The sequence below is a fragment of the Gracilinanus agilis genome, chromosome 2 (assembly GCF_016433145.1).
Source record: "Gracilinanus agilis isolate LMUSP501 chromosome 2, AgileGrace, whole genome shotgun sequence".
NCBI lineage: Eukaryota > Metazoa > Chordata > Mammalia > Didelphimorphia > Didelphidae > Gracilinanus > Gracilinanus agilis.
In genome coordinates, this window is record NC_058131.1 from 502934903 (window position 1) to 502949411 (window position 14509).

The following is a 14509-nucleotide window of genomic DNA, read 5'->3' on the forward strand; positions in this document are numbered from 1 at the left end:
ATTTGACTTGAGATTCTCTGACTTAAATCCAGTGTTTTTTTTTTCCCAGGACTACACGTTGCTACCAACCTTGACTGATCCTGATGAGAGCTAGACTGGCCTGTTCAGTAGTTACAGGATACTGAAAGTGAGTCTGTTTAAGTAGAGAAGCTCTAGACTGGGGGATGTGACATGATGAGGATAGACCAGACTTTGCAATTAACTGATTTGTAGGAAATCATTGGATTCAAGCTTTAGAGAGAGATGAACTACCTGAAGTCATCTGTTTTCCTGAGTCAATGTTCTTCCCAGTGTTCTAATATCTCAGCCACTTTCCTATCTGTATACTGGGTGGATTAGATCTAGATATCCAAGAAACTTTTCAGTTCTAACATTCTATCAGTCACAGAATCAGGAGCATGACAGACAGCAGTGTTTAGAGGCCCAAGTGGCCAGTGAGGTAAGGAAAGAGGAGAACTTACCCAAGATGATGAATGAGAAGCAGGAATTGATCTCTCCCTACTTCCTGTTCACTGACAGCATTGTTTTAAATAGCAGGAAAAGGAAACCAGAAGAAGGCAGTGAGGGGACAGAAATGTGCTTTGGGGATGGCTCTATCTCTGCCTCTCTCTGGATTTCTTCTTTACCCCTTGAGGGTTACGGCCAATCAATGCTCCTCCTTTTTGTTCCTTTCTCCCTCTTTCCCATTTGTAAATCCCCTTCAGCCCCCTCCTGGTAAGGGACAACCCCTTTGAAGCAGAAATCACCAGAGACTAGGAGACCTTTTCCAAGTCATTGGGCCACTGGGTTGCTGACTTATTCCTGTCCACTCATCTGTGCTATCTTCTTTGGAGTTTATGATTTATTGCAAGATCATCATGATCAAATCTTTTCTCTCTTTCTGAAGTTGACTCACCTCGTCCTAATTCTCCTCATTTTGCCTATGTGGCTGGGACACTGCTCTCTGAGGCTCTTTAATATATATGTAGACTCGTTGGTTGTTGAAATAAGCTTTGTTTTTAATAAGGAGTATCCAGTCATGGGCTTTGAAATAGCAAAGTCTCTGTATTCCAGAGACTCACATCCTGAGACATAGAGAACTTAGAGAGACATTTTAATACTAGTCTCTCAACTTTGTTAAGTCACTACCTGTCATGACTGACTCTTCCTGACCTCATTGGGCTTGTCTTGGAAGAGATACTTCAGTGGATTACCATTTCCTATTCCAGCTGATTTTACACATGAGGACATGAGGAACCAGAGTCAAGTGACTTGCCCAGGGTCACATAGCTATTAAGTGTCTGAGGCCAGATTTAAGCTCAGAAAGATGAATCTTGCTGACTCCAGACTGTGCCACTTAGCTGTGTTAAAATTAAGAAGATCTGAGTTCAAATCCTACCTCACATATTTAGTCTACTGATTGAGAGCGACAGAAAAGAAAATGATTAAGCATGAGGTAATGACTTTTGAACTTTGGTAATTGAGGGCCAATAGTTAACCAGGGTTCCACCCCTTTTGACATTATATGATTTGCATTCCCTATTTAGGATTCTCATAAGAAAACTCATTTTCACTCTATTACTACTTAAGCACTTTAAATATGAGTTATTCTAATTGCACAATGGAAAGAACATTACCGTTCTGAGCTGATCTAAGAATCCTCTCACTCTGCTTATGTTTCTGGCAGTGTTACCAATGGACAAGGAGTAGGGACTTTTCCCTCCTCTCCGTGATTTTCAGCTCAGATAGTTCATTATTTGCCTCAAAGTTCCCAAATTCCCTTACATGATTTGCTTTTACACATCCCTGAATTTCACTGCAAATCCTGACATTGATGGTAAAAGGAAACCTAGATTTCATTTCCCAAACACCTATCCTACATTATGCTATTTTTGTTCCTGAGAAGTGGCATTAGCAATGCTGGAACTTCAAGGTGATTCCTGGCATTATATCTTAGAGTCCATACATCTTTCTCAGTCCCAGCTCTACTCCCTACCCAGTAATATCACTTAAAATTATAGCCACATTGCACAGGCTGTGCCTTCCACATAACCCTGAAAGACACTTAGTGCCCCTGAAGATGTCACATACCTCACCATGTTACTCTTTTTCAGTCTCAACAACAGGTTGTCCATGTCAATAACATCAATATTCTTTTATATCTGTGTTGTCATTTCCATCTCCATCCTTAGGGCTCAAAGGTTGATAGAGAACATAAAGAGAGCAGGGAAGTTCCTCTGGCATAATGGAACATGTCTTTCCATTGATTCCGTGAATCCATGCATGTAAGTATGCATATGTGTGGATTACTTTCACTTTCCTTTGAGGAGATAGAGGAGCAGTGACCTCTCACCTTAATAAACTCTGACCTATGATCTCCTATTTGTGGAAAGCCATGGTGATTTGTCAGAGAATCATGCCATTTCTTTTCTCCTTTCAAATCCATATCTCCTTGCTCTCAAGATTTCCATTTTTTTCCACCTCCTGCATTCTTCCTATGACCACAGTGAATTCATCTATGCAAAATTCGCTTAGAGATTGGCATCCAAGGAAAATGTTGAGGAGAAAAACCCAGTCTGCCTCTAAGATCACTCTCCATATAGGTTCATTGATATAGAGCTGTGATGGTCAAACTATTCCCCGCAGGCTAGATCCAGGCTGTAGTTTGCCCATCACTGCCTTACGGGATTCCCTAATCACTATGCCCCCACATCCAGATGTAGTGATTAGGGAATTGCTTAAGGCAGTAATGGGCAAACTACTGCCTGGATCTGTCCTTTGGGGAATAGTTTGCCCATCACTGATTAGAGCTAGGTCTCTTAGAGACCATCTATTCCCACCACTCTACTCCTCTCCCAAATTCAATGTAAGATAAATTTACCCATAGAGGTTAAATCCCCAAGGTTACATAGGTAACACAGAAGTAGGATTAGAACCTAGATTACCTGACTCTAAATCTAGACATTTCCTCTCTACTCTCTGATTTCATCCCACTTCTCAATTTCCAAAACAGATAGTTCTTTCCCATTTGCTTTACTCACATTTTCATGATTTCTTGGTCTTTATGGTCCCAGAAAGCAGTAGCAGGAAGATGGCAGTAAACAGGGATCCCATCATTTCAATTCAGTGATATATGTCAGCACAGAAGTCTGGTTAGATTCAGCTCACATATAATGAGTGCTGAGATAGCATTCTTTTCTACTGTCTAAAATGGTGTTGAATTAGAGCAAAGGGAAATCCAATGGCACATGAGAAGTTCAGGGTGCAATCTACCTATTCAATATTGGAAACAAAACAAAGAGAACCTGCAATTTCAGAAAGAAACCCAAGAGGAGGTATCCCAAGAGCAGTTCATTGGGAAAAGCTTCAGATGGGGGGTGGGGTTCAGATTGAGCCAGTGTAAGCGGTGGCAACAAACAAACCAAAGCAAATCAAATCTATTGTAAAGTTGGGCTGCATGAACAAAGTATGGAATCTGAAGGAAGGGGCTGAGGGTAGGATCATTCTTCTGGAGTCTCCTCTATTCAAACCCCATGTGGGTTATTTTGTCCAATTCTAAAGACCCACATGAAATGGTGACAAACTAAAATCCTTCTAGGAGGAATAGAACCAAGATGATGAGCAAATAAGAATCAAGAAAGATCCATTGAAGGAAAAGGGTAGATTTACTCTGGAAACAGATATAGGGAGGATATACCTACTTTCTTCAAATATCTAAATGTTTCACACAAAATACAGAGAAGGTTTTTTCCCCGTGGATAGAGAAGGCAAGAGTAATACCCCAGACTAAGATTTAACAGAAAACAGATTTCAAATGTAACTTCCTACCATAGAGAGCTCTTTAGAAATTGAATCGTCTGCCTCAATGTCAATGAATTCTAGCTCTGTAATAGTGCTTCCAAGAAGAGTTTTGAAGGGCATTTCATATGTTGGATCTGGGGTGCAGTAGAAGAGCTCTGAGGTTTCCTGAAACTCTGAGAATCTGTGACTTTGGGGACAAAGCATCCAGACACACTTTCTCTGATGTTTGGGGAAGGTAGCCTGGGTTTGACCACAGGCAGGGGAAGGTACTGGTTGGAAGATGACTAAACTTAGAATTATGTCCTTGCAAAACCTCCATGTTTTTCAGTGGTCAGTCACTGTGTCCCAACCTAAGAGGACAAGAAAGCATTTGCTGAGCTTTGCTGAAGTGCAGCATAGAAACATATATTTTGAATACTTTGGGGTCCATGGAATGGAGAGCTAAAGTGACCTAAGCCATTCAACTCCTCTTGGTTATCATTTATTGATTTGGCCCTCTTCTTTTCCCTCCTGCTCTCTCTCCTTTTCTCTCCTTCTCCCCACCTCTCTCTGTCTCTGCCTCTTTGTGTGTATGTGTGTGGGTGTGTCTCTCTCTATGTCTCTCTCTCTCTCTTTCTCTCTCTCTCTCTCTGTCTCTGTCTCTGTCTCTCTCTCTCTCGGCTTGTATGTGTCTCTCTCTCTGTGTCTGTCTTATTGTTTCTGTCTTTCTCTCCTCTCTTTGTGTCTCTGTCTCTGTCTCTCTCTTTCTTCCTGTGTGTCTTTCTGTCTCTGTCTCTCTGTATTCCCACTTCCCCTTTCTCTTACTTCTTTCTCCATCTATCTCTCCCCACATCCCTTTCATGACAGAGTGTAGTTTATGTAGTACAGTTCATACACTCAGAGTCAAGAGACTTAATTCGTCTGAATGTGACCTCAGACACATATTAGCTGGCTAATGATTGTAGCTCTGCTACTTACTCTCTTATAACCTCAGTTTCTTCTACTGTAAAATGGGGAATATAAGAGTCGGAGTACCCACCTGAGAAGCTGAGAGGACAGCACTAGGTAAACATTTGGAGAGTATGCTATAAAAAACCAAGTTATTCTTTATATGCAAATGTAAGAACATAAGAATTTCCCTCAGCAGAGACAAGGGTTAAAGAAGTGGATAATGAATTGCATCTAGTATAAGAAAGATCTGAGTTCAAATGAGGCCTCAGAAACTTACAAGTTGTGTGACACTGAGCAAGTATCTTCACCTATACCTGCCTCAGTTTCCTCAAGAGTAAAATGGGGATAAAATAGCATCTTCCTCAGAGTGCTTGTGAATGTCAAATGAGATAATATTTACTAAAGGTCCTTAATATAATGCCCAGCACATAGTAAACTTTATATGAATACTTTTCCCCATCCTCTTCCTCCATCTTGGGTTGTCCCAGGGGTCTTCCCAACCCAGTTATGTCTTTGACAGTGTCACAGGACAAGGCTCTGCCCTTATTGGTGAGCATGGATTTGCCTTCCATTATTTTCACTGCAGAGGGTTCAGCATTACTTCATGGACCCACTCTTCTTTACATTAACCTTTTCTGCATTTCCCTGAACCTTAAGACTTCTGCATTCCTAGGATGCAATCTGGACTTGGGTAAAAGGTACCTCTTTCTCAGGGTTCCTTGTTTTCATGGATATTGGGCATGTCTCAGAGATAAACTTGGGTTGTCTGGCACCTAGAAGCAAGTAGATGGAACAGTGGGAAAAGTGCCAGATGTGGAGTCAGGAAGACTCATCTCTCCAAGTTCAAATCTGTCCTCAGGCACATGCATTAGGCATGTGACCCTGGCAAAGGTATCCAGGCCTGGCATCTAGTGGCCTCTTTTGGTAATAATTTCAAGTTTTGTGTCATGTAGACATTTATGAAAATTGCTCTTCCCAGTAGGGAGAAATTAGGTGGCTCTGTGGATTGAACGCTAGGCCGAGGGACGGAATGTCCTGGGTTCAAATGTGATCACAGACACTTCCCAGTTGTGTGACCCTGAAAAATCCCCATTGCCTAGCCCTTACCACTTTTCTGCCTTAAAACAAATATACAATATTGGTTCTAAGACAGAAGATAAAGGTTAAAAAATATAAAAATTTTAAACCATTGGACTCAGTTTCCTCATTTAAAAAAATAAGCTAGAAAAAAAAGGACAAACCATTCCAGTATCTTTGCCAATCTAACCCCAAATGGGATCCCAGGTAGACAGAAATGATTGAAAAACTTGAATAGTAACAACAAAATTCAGGCCCTACTATATATGGAAAGCCTTCAGCAGATTGATCTGTTGACATCACCCTAAGAAAAACTGAATGATTCTGGACTCAGAACAGAAGAAGACAAAGCTTCCATCCCTGTCACCAGGTGGTTTGGTGGTTTAGCCTTTGTGTAGCTTCTGTACTTCCATCATGACAGTGGTAGCGCTTCTCAAAAAACAAACTAATAAAAGTCCATTTGATTCAAAGGAGAAAACATCAGGTCCTTCTCTAACTGAAAAAAAAAATTATTTGTGAAAATCATCTAAATAACCCCCAGCAGGGGAATTCTGGGAAGATGGAGGCTTAGACAGAGAAAATCTTAAAACCTCTGAACCCTTACACACAGAGATAGAAAACAATGCACTTTGAGAAGAAAGAGGACCAAATCTAATAACGGACAGAGCAGGGGGATCCCTACTGCAGCACAAACAAAGAGGTAAGCTAAGAAAAAGGCTCGAATTCTTGAACTGCGGACCTGAGGGTATAGAAGGGGAATTCCAGGACACCTCCCCCATGTACTATACGGAGTCTCCAGTAACCCCTGAAATCTCAGGGTGGGTGGGCACACCAGCCTGGAGAGGACCTTGAAGCTCTGGACTCGGGGAGTTGAACACAGGCACTGGAGAGGTGACTGGAGGAGAAAACCAGAGAAACATAGCAAAAAGGCCCAGAAGATGGTGGCTTAGAGAGAGCCAAACATCAGACTGCAGGCCACTTGGCTTCCTCTCACAGAGATAGAGAACAAAGGGCTTTAAGAGGAATTGAAACCAAATGAAATAAAAGGACAGCACAGGGGTACACCACTGCTGGACGGCTCAGCTCAGTGAAAATGCCCCTTTTTGTCCCCCCTTATTCCTGGATGGATTGTCATATATGGTAGACAATCAGAGATATACTAGAGCAGCCATAGTGACAGCCTCTGAGACCCTTTGGTACTCATCATTACCATCTACCATGAGTGCTCAAGGAGCAGAATTAGTCAGTTTGATAGACGCTCTGAAGCTTGCTGAAAAATCACAAAACAAACATTTTTACCGATTCACATTATGCTTTCTCAGTCGTGCATCATCCTGCTGAAATCTGGAAAAATCAAGGCTTCATTACATCCAATGGCAAACAAATAGAGTATGGGAATTTAATCAATCAGTTGTTGGACTCAATCCAATTACCAGCCCAAGTGTCAGTCATTCATTGCAAGGCTCATACCAAAATCCAAGGGCCAGTGGAATTAGAGAACAAACGTGCAGATATCTCAGCCAAATACACATCAAAGTATGGACTGCTTACAATTCTGAACTTATCTTTGTTGGAGGAAGATGATCTCAAAAACACATACTCCCCAAAGGAAGTGAAGAATTGGAAGAAACATCATGGTGCATACCTTGCTAACAGAGTTTGGCTAGGGGCAAATGGAAAACCTAACTTACCTAAATCCCTATATTTCACCTTTTGCAATGCACTACACCAGAAAGGGCATTATGGAAGTCTGGGCATGGCAGATTCCATAAATAGGTATTGGAATGCAAGGGGCATATATGAAGTTGCTATGAGAGTTTCACAGAGGTGCAGAATTTGTATGCAATTAAATCAGACAATTACAAAAGTCCACAGTCTGAGAGGCAAGCCATTAGCTTATACACCATTCAAATGCTTACAAATTGATTACATCACAATGCCAAGGAGTCAAGGTTACAGATATGCTTTAGTGATAGTGGATAGATTAAGTGGCCAGAAGCTTTTCCAGCAAAACATAACACCTCAGTGTCTGTTGTGAAAATCTTACTGAGTGACTTGATATCCAGATTCTCTATCCCAATTCACATTGCATCAGATTCTGGGTCCCATTTCACAAATAAGATTTTAGCTACATTTTATGAAACCTTAGGAGTCAAACACCATCTTCCCTCAATATATAGATTGCAGTTGAGCGGGCAGATTGAACACATGAATAAATCTTTGAACACTCTAGTAGCAAAAATCTGTGCAGAATCCCACATGAAATGGCCTGATGCATTACCATTGACACTATTCCACCTAAGATGCCAACCCAACAGCATTACACACTTATCTCCATTTGAAATGCTGTATGGGAAGTCAGCACACCAAAACAGCAATTCCAGTGCAAGTTGACAAGCGCGGGATAACATCAAACGACACAAGTGAGGCATTGCTGACTTCGCAGATCTTCACGAGGACAGCAAACCTGAAAACTACAAAAGACATCTGTGAACGAATACACTAATTGTAAAAAGGACATCCACACTGTGAAGAGGAGCATTGGATCAGTGTTGGGCACATATATTTGAAGAAGATAACTTACACCCAACAGATTCTCACTGCATACAACACTAGATTCCATACAAGTAGTATATGCACTTTGCAAAAGAATTCCAGTGGAGTAAGTATGTAACACCTCATTACACAGATAAGTCACGCTAGACAACACATAAAACATTTTCCTGACTTCACATCTAGGTGTGAAATACTGAACTTACACTTAAGATAGAAGAGCATGTCTGCCTTAGCATAGAATTTTCTCTTACTTTGGTTCAGACACCTCCTACTCAAATCACCTGACACTTCCTGTAAATATGTAAATTTTGCTTACTAACCCTCAGCCATAAGTTTTACTAACACACAGAGACAGTTTAGTTAGTTTGATAAGTTAAACCAGGGACAGATTTTTCTAAACTTTCTTTGTAAATATTGTACATAGCATAAGTCTATGATTTGACCAACAGACTTACAAATAATTATAGTCTTACTTATTCTTACTAACATTTCTAACATAGCCATAAATGCACTAACACATTCATATACTAACTTTAGAAAGTGAACTAGAATTTAGGAGCTTAGATTGCAAATTTTTTTCTCAGTTAATATTTTCTTGTTAGTTCATAAAATTAGATAGGTACATAGATAGAATTCATTACTCTGTTCTTGTTAGCAAATGTTAGCTTTAAGAATGTTTGTGAATGTTTACATTTAATTGCTTTTCCTTTCTGTTCAAAATTTTTTTTTGCAAAACTTAAATCCCCATTCCTTTCCTATGCCTTTACCTTAACCCTTCCCAGTTTAGCTTAGTCTAGTCTTAGTATAGTTTAGGAGATAGCAACCCTTTTTCTTATTTTGCAAACTTAGTTAGGGATAAGAGCTTAGTTAGAATTCAGCTTAGAATAAGCTTCGACCCTAGTAACCAGAAAATGTTGCAAGATGCAAATTTAGAAAAAGAGAAATGAACAAAATGTAGTGCAGAGGTGCAATGAACCCTGCAAAAGGCTAACTGCACAATTTCTGGCAGTTAAGAGGGTTTAGAACCCTACCTAAGTGCATTTGATCCCAGAGGCTTGGACAGAGCGGAAGGGAAAACTGAGCTTGGTCTTCGGGCTGAAACCTGGCTTTGAATCTGTGCCTTTTCTCTTGAAATTTTGTAACTTAGCTAATTCCTCTGGATCTCCCTAACCTTCCCTATTTCAATCACCATTTCCTTTCCTGATTTCCTGTGGGTTTTGGGAGAAGGGTGGATTTGGGTGGTAGCAATCAAACTTTGAAGACTTAGGTTTTCCCCATAGTCAAGTAGGGCTTACCCTTGATACAAATTATCTCCTGATTCATTGTATATAACTTCCTTAACCTTAAAGGCAACAAAAACCTCCCAGGGCTGAGGGCCCTTTCTCAGTCTCCAATTCCTGTGTCCCTCCCATACCTGGAGCTTCTCCCTAGGTGGTAGTTAGAGAAACCTTGTATCCCTCAGTCCTTTATAATCAAATCTGAACTTAATAAACCCTGTTGTCATTTAATCAAACCTTTTGCTAAATCATTGGCGGAATTATAAAAGAGGGATAAGGAAAGAAGAGAATAGTTTCTCTTTGGGTCCTGAGGGGAGTTGGAGGTGTCCATCTTAGAGGAAGTGGTGATCCCTATACTTCCTCTGAGAAGCTCTTCTATTTCACAGACAGGGAAGAGCCTTGGGACTCTTCCTTTGTGAACTTGAGAAACTGACTAGAAAGCCCTCTAGTTAATTTCAAACCATTTCTGACTGGCCCTAACCTTTTGTTAGAAAGTGGCCTTCCTACCTGAAAAGTTTCAGCCTGTTTCCCTTCAGTGTCTTCTGTCTCAAGCCTGTGCAACCAGTCTGTGTCTCCTTGTTGCAGCTGCCTGCCCAACTACCTCATCCTCTTCCCTTGCCACTCATTATATTTCATCTTCTTATATTTCCCTAAACTCAGCCATTCCCTTACATCTCTCCTACCACCTCAATCTATTACCTCCACTATTGTACCCTCCTTTCTCACCTACTGATTTGGGGACCCACAAACCCAATTCACTTGCTTTATTACCTTATTACAAGAGTGAAAGGAGCAGAACCAGAAGAACATTGTACACAGAGACTGATACACGGTGGTAAAATCATATGTAATGGACTTCTGTACTAGCAGCAATGCAATGACCCAGGACAACTCTGAGCGATTTATGGAAAAGAACATTACCCACATTCAGAGAAAGAACTACCGAAGTGGAAAATCAGAAGAAAAACAACTGCTTGAACACATGGGTTGATGCAGACATGATTGGGGATGTAGACTTGAAACTACTACACCAATGCAACTATTAATAATATGTAAATAGGTCTTAATTGGTGACACATGTTAAAACCAGTGGAAATGCATGTTGGCTATGGAGGGAGGTGTTTGGGAGGGTGAAGGGGAAAGTAAGAACATAAATCATGTAACCATGAAAAATTTTTCTAAGAAAATAAAAATACAAAATCAAAACCAACCAAACAAATAAATAAATACCCCCCCCAGCATCCCAAGGTAGAAAGATGGTAAAATAATTGGTTTTCACTATTTGAAAATTTTGGAAAATCATTCTTTGTAGCTTGTGTGTTTGGATGCTTTAGAGCTAAAACTGGAATTGGAGTGTTCTGGTCACAAAGGTCTAAATTAGTCCTATCTCATAAAAACTCTTAGGTACTTAGAGTCCTTTAAGTCTAAGGACTTAAAATAGTTCTTATTAAATAATTTGTGACCCAGCTAAAGATTCCTAAATTGGAAAAAGCCTAAATATTTGGCCTCTTCTTAGAGGAATTCATGGTATCTTACTTGGATGACACAGTAGAACAGAACTCAAACTCAGATGTTCCAAATATTTTTATACACTTCCCTTTTGTGTTAGTATCATTTCTAAGGCAGACAAATAACAAAGGCTGAGTCTTCAGGTGAAGTGATTTGAATGGGGTCCTACAAGTAAATTTCTGGTGCCAAATTTGAACCCACATCCTCCTGACTCTAGGTACTTTATTCTGTAATACCTAGCTGCCCTTGCTCCAGGTATTTGGTAATAATTCTCACCTAAAAATTATATTGTACATAGACACATGTATACACATGCACACACACACATGCACACTCATGAGCACACACACAACCACATATGGTGTTATTTTTAATGGATAGGCTCAGAGTCAGGAAATTTAGAACTGAATTGTTTCTATTGCATATGACTTATGTATTATAATTTATTAGTAATTTAGTGGACATCCATTATTTTGGATTATATATCATTACTATAATAAAAAAATTTTGCTGATAATTTTTCTCTGTATGAGGCCCTTCTTTCTCTTTGACTCTTCTTGTAATGGGTGTACAAACACACACACACACACACATACTCGCAAGCATGTAGATATTTCTATGAGTATATTTATGCCAGTAAAATACAACTTGGGAATGTTAATTAATTAAGGTACATATAATTATAATTATATGTAGCATCAATCTCTGGATCTACATCCCCAAGTTATATATTATTGGCAGCTTAGGTTAGCAGTGAGTGGCTGACTTTTTCTCTTCTCTGGGAAAAGTATAATTAAGTGTGTTTTTAATTCAGTCTTCCTAAGTCAGAACTGGTCACTGTTCCCTCTCATCATAGTTTTGAGACCTTTGTAGATTCTTCCACTTCTTATCATTATTAAGATCATCATGCAGATTGTTTTCTATTTCTGTGCTTTTCATGCTGCACTGGCTTTTGACATTGTTGTTCAGTCATTTTGGTCATGTCCAACTCTTCAAGATCCCATTTAGGATTTCTTAGCAAAGATACTATAGTAATTCACAATTTCATTCTCTAGTTGATTTCACAGATGAAAAAACTGAGGCAAAGAGGGTAAAGTGACTTACCCAGATTCTCAGAGCTCATAAGTGTCTCAGGCCTGACTTGAAATCATGAAGTTGAGGCTTCCTGACTCTCTGTCCACTATGCCAGCTACCTAGTCAGTTGTTGTTTTATTTCCCCAGATATATCCTTTTCAATTCAAAACACCACAAAGGAGTGCTGTCCTGAAATGGAGTGGATGCTTTAGCAGACAGAGATGTCTCTCTACAAAATGCCTTCCAAGAGGAGGCTGGTTATTCAGAGAACTTGGACTTTGGGGCTAAATATCTCAGGTTTCTTTCAACTCTGAGGGGGCATGAAATGCAAATATATTTGCTACAGTACTTTGAAGAATTTGTCGGTAATGTCTAAATAATAGGCTGAATGGTGGCTGAGGGACTGCTATTTAGAAATCTAGGTCCAAAAGGTTTATTGTTATGGAATGGAGCACTGGGTAAATCATAATTATTGGGCTAATTTCTATTGGGTCTCCTCCAAAGGACTCACTATGATTCTGGTTTTAGTCCATTCTAATATATACTTCCATTTATTGTGTTAGTTCATCCTATTCACATTCACAGTTATGATTCCTGTCATTGTATTCCCCTCATTTTGACTTCCTCCTTTAATCCTGACCTTTCTCCATTCACTCTTTCCTTCCCCTCCAGTGTTTTCCTTTTAGTCAGTCTCCCCCCTCTCCCTCCCTTATATTATTCCCCTCCCTGCCACCCTGTTTTTTGAGACTTTGTTTTATGTTTCTTGGATCCTTTCCTCTTTTGTTTTTTTTGTTCTTTGACAATTTAGAAATAGAATATTTCTATTCTGTTTCCACATAGAAATTTTTCCACATAGAAATATTTCCACATAGAAATTTTCAATTATAAATTTCTTTTTTCTCTTGTTTACTCATTTTATTTATTTGTTTGTTTGTTTGTAATTTTCCCCACCCAATGGACTATACACTTTTCCCTTGGTTCATTTACAGAACCAGGGTGTTAGAGCTTCTCTGCCCTGAGGCCAAATCTTTTACTTTCTCAATCCTCTGGTGGTATACTGGATTCACCTGGATGAGTTTACCTGTGAAGCTAGCCTGAACATAGGCAAAATCTTCATCATAGCCAGCAGGGACCAAGGATGTCCAGCCTCATACCCCCCACCCCAGTTCCTCTCTGTCAGTCATAATCAGAGCCCTAGACCTTAAGTGGTGGGTCATAGGCATTCCCCTGATGCTGGAGCCTATGCCCATGGCTCACACAGGCAGCCCTCTTCTCATCACAGGTCTCATTGTGTTGGGTGGGGGAGGAGGGTATTCAGCTAGCCAGTCTCTCCCTTATCCTGTGTAAATGCTCTTTGTGCCTACCTTTCCAATTGTATTCAGCAGGTGAATTTCATGATTTCTTCTTGGGTTTGGATTTCATTTTCCTTTGAAGCATGTTTTAAAGTTGGGTATGGAAGGATAGTCAGAGATGTTACAGCTTTTGGTGTTCCTAAGCTACCATCTTGCCTTCACCACCCATTCTATACTTTTCTTTCAATTTATCTTCAAAGATTTATGAGACCAAACCCTTTTTGGGTGAGGTCATCCTATTTTGATTCCCAATTATGATGACCCTGTCCCCATTTTGACATATCCCCTGCAAAATTTCTCATTTTGCCCATTTATCATTTTAGCCAATCTGAGAGGTGAGTTGATATCTCAGAATTGTTTTTGATTTGCATTTCTCTAATCAATAATGTTTTAAAGCATTTTTTCATTTACTTGTATATAGCTTTGATTTCCTCCTCCCAAAACTCTGTTTATATCTGTTATTTATTAGTTGAAGAATGACTTATATTTTTATGAATTTCATTCTTCCTTACTTAAAAAAGCCTTTCTTTCTATGTTGTAATCAACATTGTATGTTAGTTTGAGGGCAGAAGAGTGGAAAGAGGTAGCTATTAGGAGTTGAGTGATTTGCACAGTATGAAATAGCTAGGAAGTGTAACTTGAACCCAAGACCTATTGTTTCTAGGACTGTATCTCAATCCATTGAAAAATCTAGCTCACATACACATTGTTACATAGGTAATAAGGCAGAAGTAGGATTAGAACCTAGATTTCATGACTAAATGCGGACATTTCCTCCCAACTCTCTGATTTTGCCTCACTTCTCTACTGGAAACCAGCCCTGAAAGCAGGATCGGGAAGTGACCAGGGGTCACATCATTCCAAATTCAGCGATTCATGTCGACACAGAAATCTGGTCAGAATGAGTCCACAGATGATGGGTGCTTTGATAGCACTCTTCTGCTGTCTAATATG